The sequence below is a fragment of the Leiobunum rupestre genome, chromosome 2 (genome assembly GCF_980474605.1).
Source record: "Leiobunum rupestre chromosome 2, qqLeiRupe1.1.hap1, whole genome shotgun sequence".
NCBI classification, from domain to species: Eukaryota; Metazoa; Arthropoda; class Arachnida; order Opiliones; family Sclerosomatidae; genus Leiobunum; species Leiobunum rupestre.
Genome location: NC_143385.1, coordinates 15,527,224 through 15,541,087, shown reverse-complemented (window position 1 = coordinate 15,541,087; position 13,864 = coordinate 15,527,224).

Below are 13,864 nucleotides of genomic sequence, written 5' to 3'. Positions count from 1 at the left end.
GATTCCGTGATTCCACGCTGATTCGGTATCCAGGTATGATTCCACAATTCGGGGATGATTACTGATTCTAGAGGTGATTCCAGGATTCGAAGTTAATTCGACTATGATTCCGTGATTCGAAGTTGATTCGCTTATGATTCCATGATTCGAACCAAATTTTTTGATTCTGAATAATTTATGATTCCCGCCTAGATTGCTGCGATTCGGAATAAAGGAATCGGGGTCTGTACATGGCGCGAGGTGAAAATAGCCCCCATTTTACAAAGGCGGAAGTTGTGCCACTGGTGAAGCCGAAATCCCGGCAGGCTTTATTCTTCCAAGCTATGGTGGTCATCAGCCTTGGAAATAAGGTTTTATTTTAAACTGGTCCTTATGACCAGTGACCCCCTAGCATATGAATTATTAAACTGGTCCTTATGACCAGTTACCCCCTAGCTTATGAATTATTAAACTGGTCTTATATAAAATGTTCTAATGTCATTTATAAGCCTAAAAAAACCTATATTATATGTTTAGAAGTTAGATTAGGTTGGTAACATTAACTTTACACGTATTCAAAATAGTTAACTTTATTTTATGAGTACCACAAGAATAGTACAATATAGTACTATCTCACCTAAGACTACTACCATAGCCTAAAAGACCCTCGTAATTTACCGTATTATCTCTCTTTCTCTAGGCCCCGTAACTCCAGAGTTCCCGGTCCGTTACCGCGTAGCCAGGTAGCCTACCGTACTCAGTGTTGGGCACCGCTCATCTCATTGTGAGCGGATTTGTTATTATGAGCGAAAATGAGCGGTAAAATATCTTTTAAAAAGAGCGCAAAACAAAAATTAGAGGAGCGCCAATTTTACCGCTCAAAAAAAGAGCGGAAAGAGAGGAGCGAAAGTTTAACCGCTCAAAAAAGAGCGGAAAGAGAGGAGCGCCAATTTTACCGCTCAAAAAAGAGCGGAAAGAGAGGAGCGAAAATTTAACCGCTCAGAAACACGTGAGCGTGAACGGCTCTTTGACGAAAATGCCCAACACTGACCGTCCGTATTCCACAGAAAGCTCTCTCTTGACTGTGACGTAGTTGCGCACAACGATGCGCGTTATTGTACAAGATTCAGTTGGTAACCATGGTGAAAAGGGGAAATACATTGAAATTCCCCTTCATCATCCCTCCTTCCTTCTTTCTCTATGCTAAAATTAACAGAAATCTGGGGGTTCACTAGTCAATTTGACTAGTGAAAAATGTACCTAAATATTCATAAATAATGGTGAATATGGTGTATCATAAATTCAGCATTCATCAATCCCATTTTATTTTAAAAAAACCCATCATGCAACTCAAGTGATAATATTCTCATAATTTAAAGCAAAATGTTGGCTGTTCTTTTTGTTTTTATATCACCATTTTTAACCCCACTAGTCAGTGACTACTAAAATAAATTAAGATAGGAGGCTCCCTAGTCAGGCTGACTACAAGATCTCTGGTCTCATCGGCTATCACGGAATAAAATCTACCGCCTTTAGGCACAAAGCAAAACTAGTTCCGTGTGTGTAAAGATAGCACCTCGCGATTCCGAATTACGTCTAACTTATGCCGCGAGTTTATCTGAGTAACAATAGTATGAGAGTGGATTTCAAATTTCTTAGCCATGTTCTGACCGTCCTTATCCAAATAAATGTCAAACGGTATTAAATAAACCAATTCGCATTTACATACAGGATAACCAACCTTTAGAAACCAGCATGGAGTATAACATTTTTATTTCGTATTTCTACACTAGATGACGCCAGCGTGGATATTTTGGAAAATAAAATTAAATTATTATATTTACTATATAATTTAAGTGCTATTTCAAGCTGAAAGTTTATATAAAATATTTTAGAAAATACAGTTATTCAAAATTTCAGCTTCTAAATAACCACAATTTAAATTAGACTTTCGCGAGTTTTATCATTTTTGTTATTTCGGATTGTAAACTGATGGCGCCATCTAGTAACAAGTAGATAATTAAAAATGTACACACAATGGCGGTATCCCTGTAAAAGGGTCTTCTCCCTTCTTATATGCGTATTGGTGTATTAGAATGGGTTTTCTTTGGCGACTGAGGTTTCATTTGTTCAGTGAGATCGAGGCTTTCTTCATTTAAAGGGGAAATTTTTCAAATAAATATTTTCTTTCTTCCGCGATACTCGATCTCAGAAATACCGATATCATCTTCTTTATTATACTCCACATGAAGAGGGTCAAACGCAAGAGCGTTTTTTGGTGATGCAAAATATCGCTGTATAGAACCAGTTTAGCGTTTAATTAAACTTTCTTTTCGTTTCCTTTTCGGCCTTTTTTTGAGCGCCAGATGGACATTTTCTAAGACTAATTTTAAAAATCCTATACTTGAATTCTCGATATAATGCGAAAAATAAACTTCGCAATAAACAATTTGCGCAAATACTTTGGTTACGCAAAATATCTATCAAAACGCAGGGTCTTTGCTCTATCAAACTCGAAAGAAAGAATATCGGTCATTGTGGAAAATAAACCACGCTGTAAGCAAAGAGCAAAGTTAAAATTGTAAAATGACATGGAATGCAGGGAGCGGTGCCAAAATCGATTGACAAGGATGAAAAGAGAAATTTTTATTATCGATCAATTTTGAAAAATCCTGTTTTTCTTCGAAAATGCAGCATGTATGTGTGTAATTCTTTGAAATGTAAAACTTGCCAAATCAAGTTTTCCACTGTCAGAATTCTGTAATAAACCCACTTCCGAGGAGAGTATGAAAGACCCGCCACGGCGCCAAGGCCGTCTTAAGGCATGGGCTAAATGGGCTACAGCCCAGGACCCCCGGAAAGGCCAGCCATACAGTCTCTATTCTAGGGATGAGGGTTTAGTTGATTAAATATTATTTATGCTAATTTAATATTATGTATCTTTTAGTTACGTATAAAGTAATTTGACTCATCGCCACATCGCGTATCCTACGGTACCAACAATTTCTAAAACCTAACAGAGAGTCACTAGGTGAAAACTATTCGCCAGTCCTGGACTGCTCAAAGAACTGTTCAGGACTGAGCTCTGACGTCAGCAAAATTTCCCGGACAGTTCGGGACTAGATCACGAATAGTCTAACCTAAAATAAAATAAAAAAATGGCGGCCGTAATGGACATGTTACTTAATTTATTAAATTCAGATATATCAAGCTCAGAATCCTCATCTGATGATGAAATGAGAGTAATAGGAAATGTTTTAAGTACCGCACGAAATTTCCGAATGAGTATAATGAATTATGATAGTTTAATTGTTAATCTTTATCATGATATTGAATTTGAGAGTATGTTTAGAGTTAGGCCTATCATTTACGAAGAGCTAGTCAGGAAATTTGGTAGCTCAGAGCAACGGAACATTTTCCAGGGATGTTTCATTACTTAATATTGTAATGGTTTAAATAAAATTGTAACATAATTAAAGGGAGTGGAAGACAGGTATTGTCACCAGATAAACGTCTATTAGTATTCCTCTGGTTTGTTAGACATTGGAGTGTATCATTTCATGAAACTTCAGACAGATTCAACATAACATAAAACAGGGTTAAACATCTTAAAAAGACTCAATACATTTTTTTTAATAATGTGTCTGCAAGTATAATTCGATAGCCAGAAGATAAAGAAGGCTTAAAGGGACGGTTTGAACAAATATCAGATATACCTAATTTCCAGGGGATTTTAGGGAACTCTTTAATATTTTAAAACAAACCTTGAGCAATGGAAAAACAATAAAACTAGTATAACCGTAAATTGTCAATTTTTATAGAAAATAAAGGATATTTACCATTGATCCATCAACCAATAATGTGTTAATTTGTTTTATGGTTGGCCTGTACTTGTAGACTCTTAAATATAGCGATAAAGTAAAATGAAAATCCATTTGGACGCAAACCAATTTTATTCGTTTTTATTATTCACGTTTTTACATTTTAATCCCCTCATAGTTGCTTACTTCTTTGCCTTATTTACAAGATACAGGTTTATCCAGTTGTTGAAAACCTGTAGGGGATGTTCTAATTGTTCCCAAACCTTCGTTGGGATTTGTGGAGGCAATAACTAAAAATTCAAAACCTTGTGGAGGATATACCTGTCTAGTTTTGAAAATAATGCTGAATTTTTGGCATTTATTAATATCACAATGCTTGTTGCAGTAGATATACATAGACTAGTTTAGTCAGCTGTAGAAAACTTGTAGGAGTGTAGACTGTCGGCGATAAAACTATCTTCACTCCTACAAGTTCGGTACACATTTTGTACCGTTTATTCCCATTCGACCGAAATCCCATTCGACCGAAAGAATTTTAAAATGTAGCCCAATTGGCGGGGTGATTTGGTATTTTATTTATAAGGTATGTACTATCGAAGATCCATGTTTAGGTTAGGTAAGGTTAGGTTAGGTTAGGTTAGGTTAGAGTTGGTTAAGTTTACTATTTCAGTTTTGGTTCAGTTACTTTTCTTGACTAGGTGAAGATAAAAATATAATTCATGCTCATTCCATTTTATTTTCAAATAAATGCATAAGTATTGTATCTTTCTTTTTATTAAGACGGAATAAATAATTATTATTGATGTATAAATACCCTCCTTTATTAGCTATCCGCTCCATTGCAAACGATTTCAGTAACTAAATTGAAAACATAGCAAAAGCCAATTTATATAGCAGCGTTCGGTCGAATGGGACACATAAAAGCGTTCGGTCGAATGGGACACATAAAAACCGCACGTTTCGGCGGAATTCGGTCGAATGGGACACCTCAAAAACCGCCTTCGGTCGAATGGGATTTCGGTCGAATGGGACTAAAGCATTTTGTACCACAGGCTTAACCCATATAATTTCTATAATAATACTTGTTAATTTCACAATGCTTATTATACGCAGTCAGTCAAGAATGAATTATTGTTATCTGAGATTTAACTGAGAATACACCTGAGACTGCAAGGTGCGCACTGTCTCTCCCCCTTAGCCGTGAAAAACAAAATGAAATATAATCGATTTAGTTTAAGGATAATGAATAAAAAAACTATTAAATAATATTTACCGCGGCCTAAGAAAATACAGTGGGCACACCATGTATGTAAATAACATGATTAACATAGGATAACTTCCATAGCGACAAGTGTTAGCTGAGACTAGATTCTACGCAGAGCAATATGCAGACGAATTTTCAGTTATTTGGAATTGGGTTCTCGCCAGTACCTGCTTTTGAGTAAGTACTGCTCGGACAGTCCCGAACGATCCGAAAACTGGTTCTCGAGACCGAATAGTCTGCGCCCGAACTGTCCAAGAATTCTATATCCGGCGAATAGTCTGCGTCGGGACAGTCCGACCGGTTCTGGACTGGCGAATAGTTTTCACCTACTGTCAGTAAAAATCTTATTTTCAGTAGACCTATGTTATATTTTTGAAATTAAATTTTTATTTTTATTATTGTGTAGTTGAATTTAGACAACGGACATACAAAGGCTGACCGTTGGGGATTGCAAAGGTCTTAAGAAATAATTTAGCCCAAGGCCCCAAAAGGTCTAAAGACGGGCCTGCGTGACGCTGTGATCTAGCACCCGCTATTGTCAATTTAAATTTTAAAACAATACAAAACACTGTAAAAATATAATAAAATGAAAATACCAGACTTTTTTAGCTTCTAATTCAAACATTTCATTCTGTACCTGGTAACCGGCTCTTAACTGGTCATGGTGTGGAATAACTGGTGGCTTTACCGGGGAGTCGGGGTCCGGCTCTTGTAACCCATAATGGTGGTGGTGCACTAGGTTAGCCGCGATCAAATGGACCTATCTCCACCTCCGAATTCGTCAGGTAGGGACTGGAGACTGAGTTTCGGCTCCGGTTAACCCATTATAATTGCTATTATTTTAACTTCAAAAGTCGCCTCTCATTGGGCATCCGTACAGATTCCGGGATTTTCAAAATACACGGCGATTTCGCGTTGGCGGCGTCTGCTTTTTTCGGCGTAGTTTTTATTTTCTTAAAATTTTAGTTTACATTTTTTCTAATGACTGTAAATTGGAAAAATATTTAGTTTTGGATGCTGAATAGTTTGAAGGTACTGTATTTTCCGATTTCATTATCCCTTTAATAAGATAAAGCGTTTTTCAATTTAATAAAATAGTGAAATTTTCCCACTGTGATTTTAAATACTCCCTTCCAAGTACCTGATTTTTATTTGCTTGATGCTGTTCCTATTAAGCTATGATATTCTGTGATATTTGAAAATGGAAATTTTAATTCAAACAAGGTCTTCCAAGGAAATAAATAAGGTTATTTTAATAATGGTTTTCAATATATCTGCATAGTCATACTGTAGTGTAGACCCATAGTTTAAAGCTAAGGCTTAGGAATGAAACAGTTTATAATTTATTTGTTCCTTAATAATAATATAACCTATATTAGTAAATTCCATATGGACAATCCCTGTACTTTCGTATGCTAAAGGTTTAATGAATGCTCGACTCAAGATCGACCACGTAAAAGACTATTTATTGTCACATTTCTGGATCTTTTTTTAGTCTATGGTATTATGTCGTGGGTAGAGGGCGATAGCATCTCCACAAAACGACGAAAAATAAAAAAATACACTAACTTTGACCAGTGCTACCACAAGGACTACCCGATGTGTAACTCATCGATTTTGTTTAAATTCAGGGATTAAGTAGACCTTCATGTAACTTAAAAAACCCCAAATGGAAAAAATGCGATGGGCTTTAGTTTTACCATGGCAACCGAAAAGGTTTTTGACAACTACAATATTATTATTAATAAACAATCAGAGTGCCCTATATGTGAGCAGTCCAGTGCAATTTATAGTGAAATTCTTCACCAATTATTGCATGGCGGTCTGATTGTTTATTAGTTTTACTGATATCGGCAGATTTCCGAGGATAGCCAGAGTTCCTACACAGTACTGATGAGCCCCAAAAGGGCGAAACCGGTCTACTGTTGGAATCTCTGGCTGAAATTTTGACTTTTGAAATATTATTATAGATTCTAAGGGTGCCTGCCCCCTTATGAAATTATTAAAAATTTCAAAGATTTTTTTTTAAACAAAGGTGGTTAAATTTGGGTAAATATCTAATTTTCGGTAAATGTCGTTTTTGGGCAAATGTCTAATTTTGGGTAAATGTCTAAATTTGGGTAAATGTCTAATTTTGGGTAAATGTCTAAATTTGGGTAAATGTCTAAATTTGGGTAAATGTCTAAATTTGGGTAAATGTTTAATTTTCTGTAAGTGTCTAAATTTGGGTAAATATAGAAATTTGAGTAATAATTTGGGTAAATATTTAAATTTTGGTAAATATTTTAATTCATGTAAATATTTTAATTCAGGTAAATATTTTAATTCAGTTAAATATTTAAATTTTGGTAAATATTTTAATTCAGGTAAATATTTTAATTCAGGTAAATATTTTAATTCAGTTAAATATTTAAATTTAAATATTTAAATTGACATTTAGGTAAGTATTTAAATTTGGGTAAATATTTTAATTCAGTTAAATATTTAAATTTAAATATTTAAATTGACATTTAGGTAAGTATTTAAATTTGGGTAAGTATTTAAATTTGGGTAAGTATTTAAATTTTTGTAAATATTCAAATTTGGGTAAATATCTGAATTCGGGTAAATATCTAAATTTTGGTAAAATTCTAAATTTGGGGTCATTCCACTCTACCTTTTTTAATTTGGATAAAAATTAGTCTTAGGGATATTCTGAGCTATAAAGCCGAATAAATTTGGGTAAAAATCTAAATTCAAATGGGTAAATTGGGTAAATTTACTATAAATATCTAATTTCAGGTAAATTGGGTAAATTCATATCAAATATCTAAATTTGGGTAGATTTATCAGGTACTGTGAATTGGATGAAATTTTATCAAGTTATTTATTTCGAAACGCTTTATTAAGAACGTGTAAAATTTTTAATTTAGGGTAAATATCTAATTTAGACATTAGATATGAATTTACCCAATTTACAGTACCTGATCAATCTACCCAAATTTAGACATCTCATATGAATTTACCCAATTTACCTGTATTTAGATATTTATAGTAAATTTACCCATTTTAATTTAGATTTTTACCCAAATTTATTCAGCTTTATCGACCAGAATAACCCTAAGCGTAATTTTTATCCAAATTTAAAAAGCTAGGGTGGGAAATTCCAAAACATTTGGTCGATTTGTCGTGGAATGACCCCAAATTTAGAAGTTTACCAAAATTTAGATATTTACCCGAATTCTGATATTTACCCAAATTAAAATATTTACCCAAATTAAAATATTTACCCAAATTTAAATACTTACTCAAATTAAAATTCTTACCTAAATTCAATTTACCAAATTTAGATATTTACCTGAATTAAAATATTTACCTGAATTAAAATATTTACCTGAATTAAAATATTTACCTGAATTAAAATATTTACCTGAATTAAAATATTTACCTGAATTAAAATATTTACCTGAATTAAAATATTTACCTGAATTAAAATATTTACCTGAATTAAAATATTTACCTGAATTAAAATATTTACCTGAATTAAAATATTTACCTGAATTAAAATATTTACCTGAATTAAAATATTTACCTGAATTAAAATATTTACCTGAATTAAAATATTTACCTGAATTAAAATATTTACCTGAATTAAAATATTTACCTGAATTAAAATATTTACCTGAATTAAAATATTTACCTGAATTAAAATATTTACCTGAATTAAAATATTTACCTGAATTAAAATATTTACCTGAATTAAAATATTTACCTGAATTAAAATATTTACCAAAATTTACATACTTAACTGAATACACAAATTTCCATACTTACCTGAATCAAAATATTAACACAAATTTACCTACTTACCCAAATTATTACTCAAATTTAAATAATTATCCAAATATAATACTTATCCAAAATTTAAATACGCAAATTTAGATATTTACCCAAAATTAGATATTTACCCAAAATTAGATATTTACCCAAAATTAGACATTTACCCAAAATTGGACATTTACCCAAAATTGGACATTTACCCAAAATTAGACATTTACCCAAAATTAGACATTTACCCAAAATTAGATATTTACCCAAAATTAGACATTTACCCAAAATTGGACATTTACCCAAAATTGGACATTTACCCAAAATTGGACATTTACCCAAAATTAGACATTTACCCAAAATTGAACATTTACCCAAAATTGGACATTTACCCAAAATTGGACATTTACCCAAAATTGGACATTTACCCAAAATTGGACATTTACCCAAAATTAGACATTTACCCAAAATGAGATATTTACCCAATATTAGATATTTACCAAAATTTAATAACCTTTGTTTAAAAAAAAATCTTGGAAATTTTCGAGGGGCAGATCACTAAGCTTTAGAGTGGCCTAATAATCATGATTAAATGATTAAAAATTTAATCATGATTAAATCATTTTAATCACGATTTAATCCATTTAATCACGATTTAATCCATTTAATCACGATTTAATTCATTTTAATCACGATTTAATCATTTTAATCACGATTTAATCATTTAAATCACGATTTAATCCATTTAATCACGATTTAATCCATTTAATCACGATTTAATCCATTTAATCGCGATTTAATCATTTAATCGCGATTTAATCATTTAATCACGATTTAATCATTTTAATCACGATTTAATCATTTAAATCACGATTTAATCATTTTAATCACGATTTAATCATTTAAATCACGATTTAATCATTTTAATCACGATTTAATCAATTTATTATCGATCTAATCTTTTCAATCTCGATTTCATATTTTAATTGGTATAAAGTCTAATTTTCATATTAATGAACTTAAACTATTTGGTAAAATACAAAGACAAGTAGTGTTTTTCTAAGGGTTTAATAATAATTTTTCAGGTAAATATCGGCAAATATATAATTTTATCACAGCTTTATGACAAATTTTGTAACTAAAAATGTTTGTAACGTTTATTGCAAAATCGATATTTTATTTGCCCGAGTCGAAGCCCGAGTTGAAGCTCGAGTTGTCATTCTCATCTTTTGTCTCTTCTCTGATCCGTTGGTTGCCGTTTGATTGAGGTTTGGAATATATTCTTATTGCTTTGGTGGACGTTTCGTCTGTCTTTCTTGAAGAATTATCTCAGGAATTATTTCCTTCTCTTTTGACCGTATTCCGTATTTCTCGAGTTTCTTTAACTGGGGCCGACGTTTTAGTGTTCAAGAAACTAGACCTTCGACATGTACTTCGCTCGGAACTTCCCGATCGGGTTTTAACACGACCGATCTGCGATTTAATAAAATTTAAACTATCAATATCGAGTTTCAACACAAATTTTTCTCCGATCGCTTCGCTTATCGTAGGTTTGGAAATGGTATAAAGGTAATTATCTATATCAGTATAATCATGCGTCTCTGAAGACACGATAGAAAGAATTCCATTTGCATCCCACGAATACCACGTGCAAAGAACACCAATCCCTTTCTTGCCCTTTTTTGGAGCCGTTGTTGGAGCGTATTCTCTGGTATAGTTTTTCTCTTTACCTTTACCAGTCATGTAGGTAAATTTCAACACTACTCCTACCCTCGCTCCTACCAAATGTCCTAGATTATTTATTTCCTTAAACAAACACCACTCTCCGGTTGAGATTTCCTTTTTTCTTTTAGGTTTATCGAGGGGAAGTTTGGTTGGGTTAGATAAAGCGGTTTTCAGTTCTTTTGCAGCTACCCTTTTCAATCGGTCACTGCTAAGGGAGCAATCTGAGTTAGACAAAAGCCAACATAATGTCGTTTTCTTTATAGTAATAGTTCGACCTTCAGAATCTGTTATTGGTACGTATGTCACTTGGTTTAAGATCGTCTGAAAATGTTCTTATTTTTTCGGTGTAGTCGGTGACATTTATTTGACCTTGCAGTGACGCTACTAATGATAAATCCTGCGATAAATTTGAATTTATTTTAGTAGCCCTTTTTTCGGTCGATTCATCTACTAGCCCAGACGAGGCGTCTGGATATTTAAACAATTCGGTCGCATATTGAACGGAGTGTAGGTCATCATCGTCGTCAATTTCTACTTCGAATGCCAGATTTTTCATGCAGTTGAAACGGGCACAATTAAGGAGTCCACTGGTTTTTAACGTCATACCAAGTCTAGCAGCCGTTTCAAGAGCATTATCGTTGGAATGAAGTATATCTTTAAGAATTTCGTCGTTGTTAGGAAGCTCCGTTGGAAACATTCCAAGGACTCGTGATCTTTTTGATTTTTCACGTGGAAATTCGTATTTGTCGCCTAAGCTGTGGGAAACGTCGAGTAGAACTTGCAATTTTTTTATTCGTTCAATAATCATTTTCACAGAGAAATTTACCACCGTAGAAAACGTTGTGGTCATAGATCGAAGAGCGCGAAAAAGCATTAATCTCTACGCAAGTGTAAAGATCGGTTGAGATAAAATTATTTCCCAAGGTGTAACCATTTTCTAAAAGCCACGTTCGCCATATGCGAAGAAAGAAATTAGAATACCACATGTTACTTAAGCGTGCAATTGGACTTAAACTTGGGTCTAGAAAAGAATTAATTGCTTTACCCGCGATTGACAGATAATTTACTGTTGCCTCGGAATCAAAAATTGACTTCAGCTCATCTAATACGCGTATATCAGTTATTTTACTAACAGCGCCGAAGTTCATTTTGTCAGCTACGTCAATATCTCTCGCGCACAACAAATGATTTGTCTTGTTAGAATTCTCAATCAGCATTTTTAGGTGGCTTTTACTCGCAATTTTTGGACCCATAACTAAATCAACGTTGGGGTTGAGTAAACGGGTTCTGAATTTTGTTCCGACATGTGTTGTGTCCTGGACGAATATTAAACCAAACCCTGATTCAAAATCAGCCGAGAACCATGTTCTCCATTCTTTTGGAATAATAGTTGATTTTTCAGTGCACGGTAATCCAAGACGGCTTGAGGTAATCATAGCTTTCAGTAGTTTCGAATCGACATCGGACGACGCACCAAGAATAGTGATTCCATAATTCTTCGCTTCAATTAACATATACTGCCACCGGTTTAAAACGTCTAGAGCCGTAAACCTGTTGTCAATTCCGTAAATTGCAACGCAATATGGAGCAGTTGCTACACTTAGTGGTTGGGCTAAAATTGCGTAGGCTGATCCCGCTGGATTATTCTTTAGAAAATGATTTTCAATTTCTTTAGCGGTACAAGCTGGAAAACAGCAACGCACTGGTGTCCCTCGAATTTCGTCCAAAGGCATGGTGAAGCCAACGAGCTGGTTAGTGTTAGGTTCATATTCAATTTTACCAGTGATTATCGTAGCGTCCTCGCTTATCCATACAACTGGGTCTAAGCCTCTTTCTTTTAAATAAGCGGCTAGTTCTTTAAAATGAAAAAACCCTTCGATTAAGCCAGATCCTTGAGATTTTACAACCCGCTTGGCTGTAGAAAGTGAAGGGAGTGGTAAATTTCCACTAAGAGTTTCATAGCCCAAAGGCCCTATAAGAGCGTATAGATATCCAGCAAACAATCTCTGGCTTTCGTCGTATCGATTTCCTGATTTACAATGAATATTTTTCTCTGCACTTTCTAAAAGTTTCTGTAAAAATTGACTATTTGTTCGATCGAGGGTTCGATAGCTTCCATGTTTCGTGAACTTTCGAGATGTATCATGTAAAATGGACTCGAGATATTTATTTTTATTACACAACATTTCAATACCGTTTAATATTGGGTAGTAGTCGGTTAATCGAGCTTGCTTTCGATCGACCGATCTATATAAAAGTCTTTGTCTCTTTTCTAATCGAGTACGGTTTCTATGAAAACTGCAAATGTCACTAACTTTTGCTTTTCCCGGAGCTTTTCCATTAACAAGGGCCTGGTTTACATTTTGGGAGAGGATTGGCCCTCTAGTACTCTCCCTTGTACTTTCCCCGATTCTTTATCCATATTCTCTGTAGGTTTCGTCTCAGTTAGTGTTGGGGTTTGTCTTGTTATATTGTTTTCAGTAGGCTCTTCATCATCAATAGAAATAACCGAGGAGATAACGTCCTTAGATACCGTTCGATAGGAACCGAACTAAAAAGGAAAATAATCTTAGCTTAGATTGGTGACTCTTAAAGGGCAACGAAAGTGGCGTTTGGCAATGGGAGAAGACCGAGGAGAAGACGTCGGCGGAGGCGGAGACCGGAGACCAAATCTTCCAATGGAGGCCGGAGAACTGGAGACCGGAAACCAGCCCTTCCAGCGGATACTGGAGACTGGAGACTGAAAGTCTTGCCAACCTATGCGTCACAGTCAGCGTTGCCAGATCGAAAATCTGAAATTATCGTATCTAGGCCAAAAAAATTTCGATTTTCCTGGAAAATTATCGTACATTTCTTTTTGGCGATAAATTTTAATTCATACATAAATGCGTTGAATTAAGATGATTTTTTAAAGCACTACAGGAGTTTTAATTCAGGGAAATAAACAAAATGTCTATTATCATTATTAACTGAACTTAATATGTTTAAAAATGTATTTAAAAATGCGGTAATAGCTAGGAGTAATAAACTCACACTCTGGACTACGCGTACAGAAAATGTATATCATTCATTTTTAAGTAGAAAAGTTATATAAATTAATATTAAAATATAAATTGTTCGTAGGTTTTTAAAAAAATCTAAAGATTATCGTACATTATAGTACGTTACTCACCGAGTTTACGGAACTGATTTTTTTCCAAGGTAGATCAGAGTTCTTTAGAACTGGCGGACCTCTTTAAAAACGATGACACAGAGAGTTGTCCTTCTT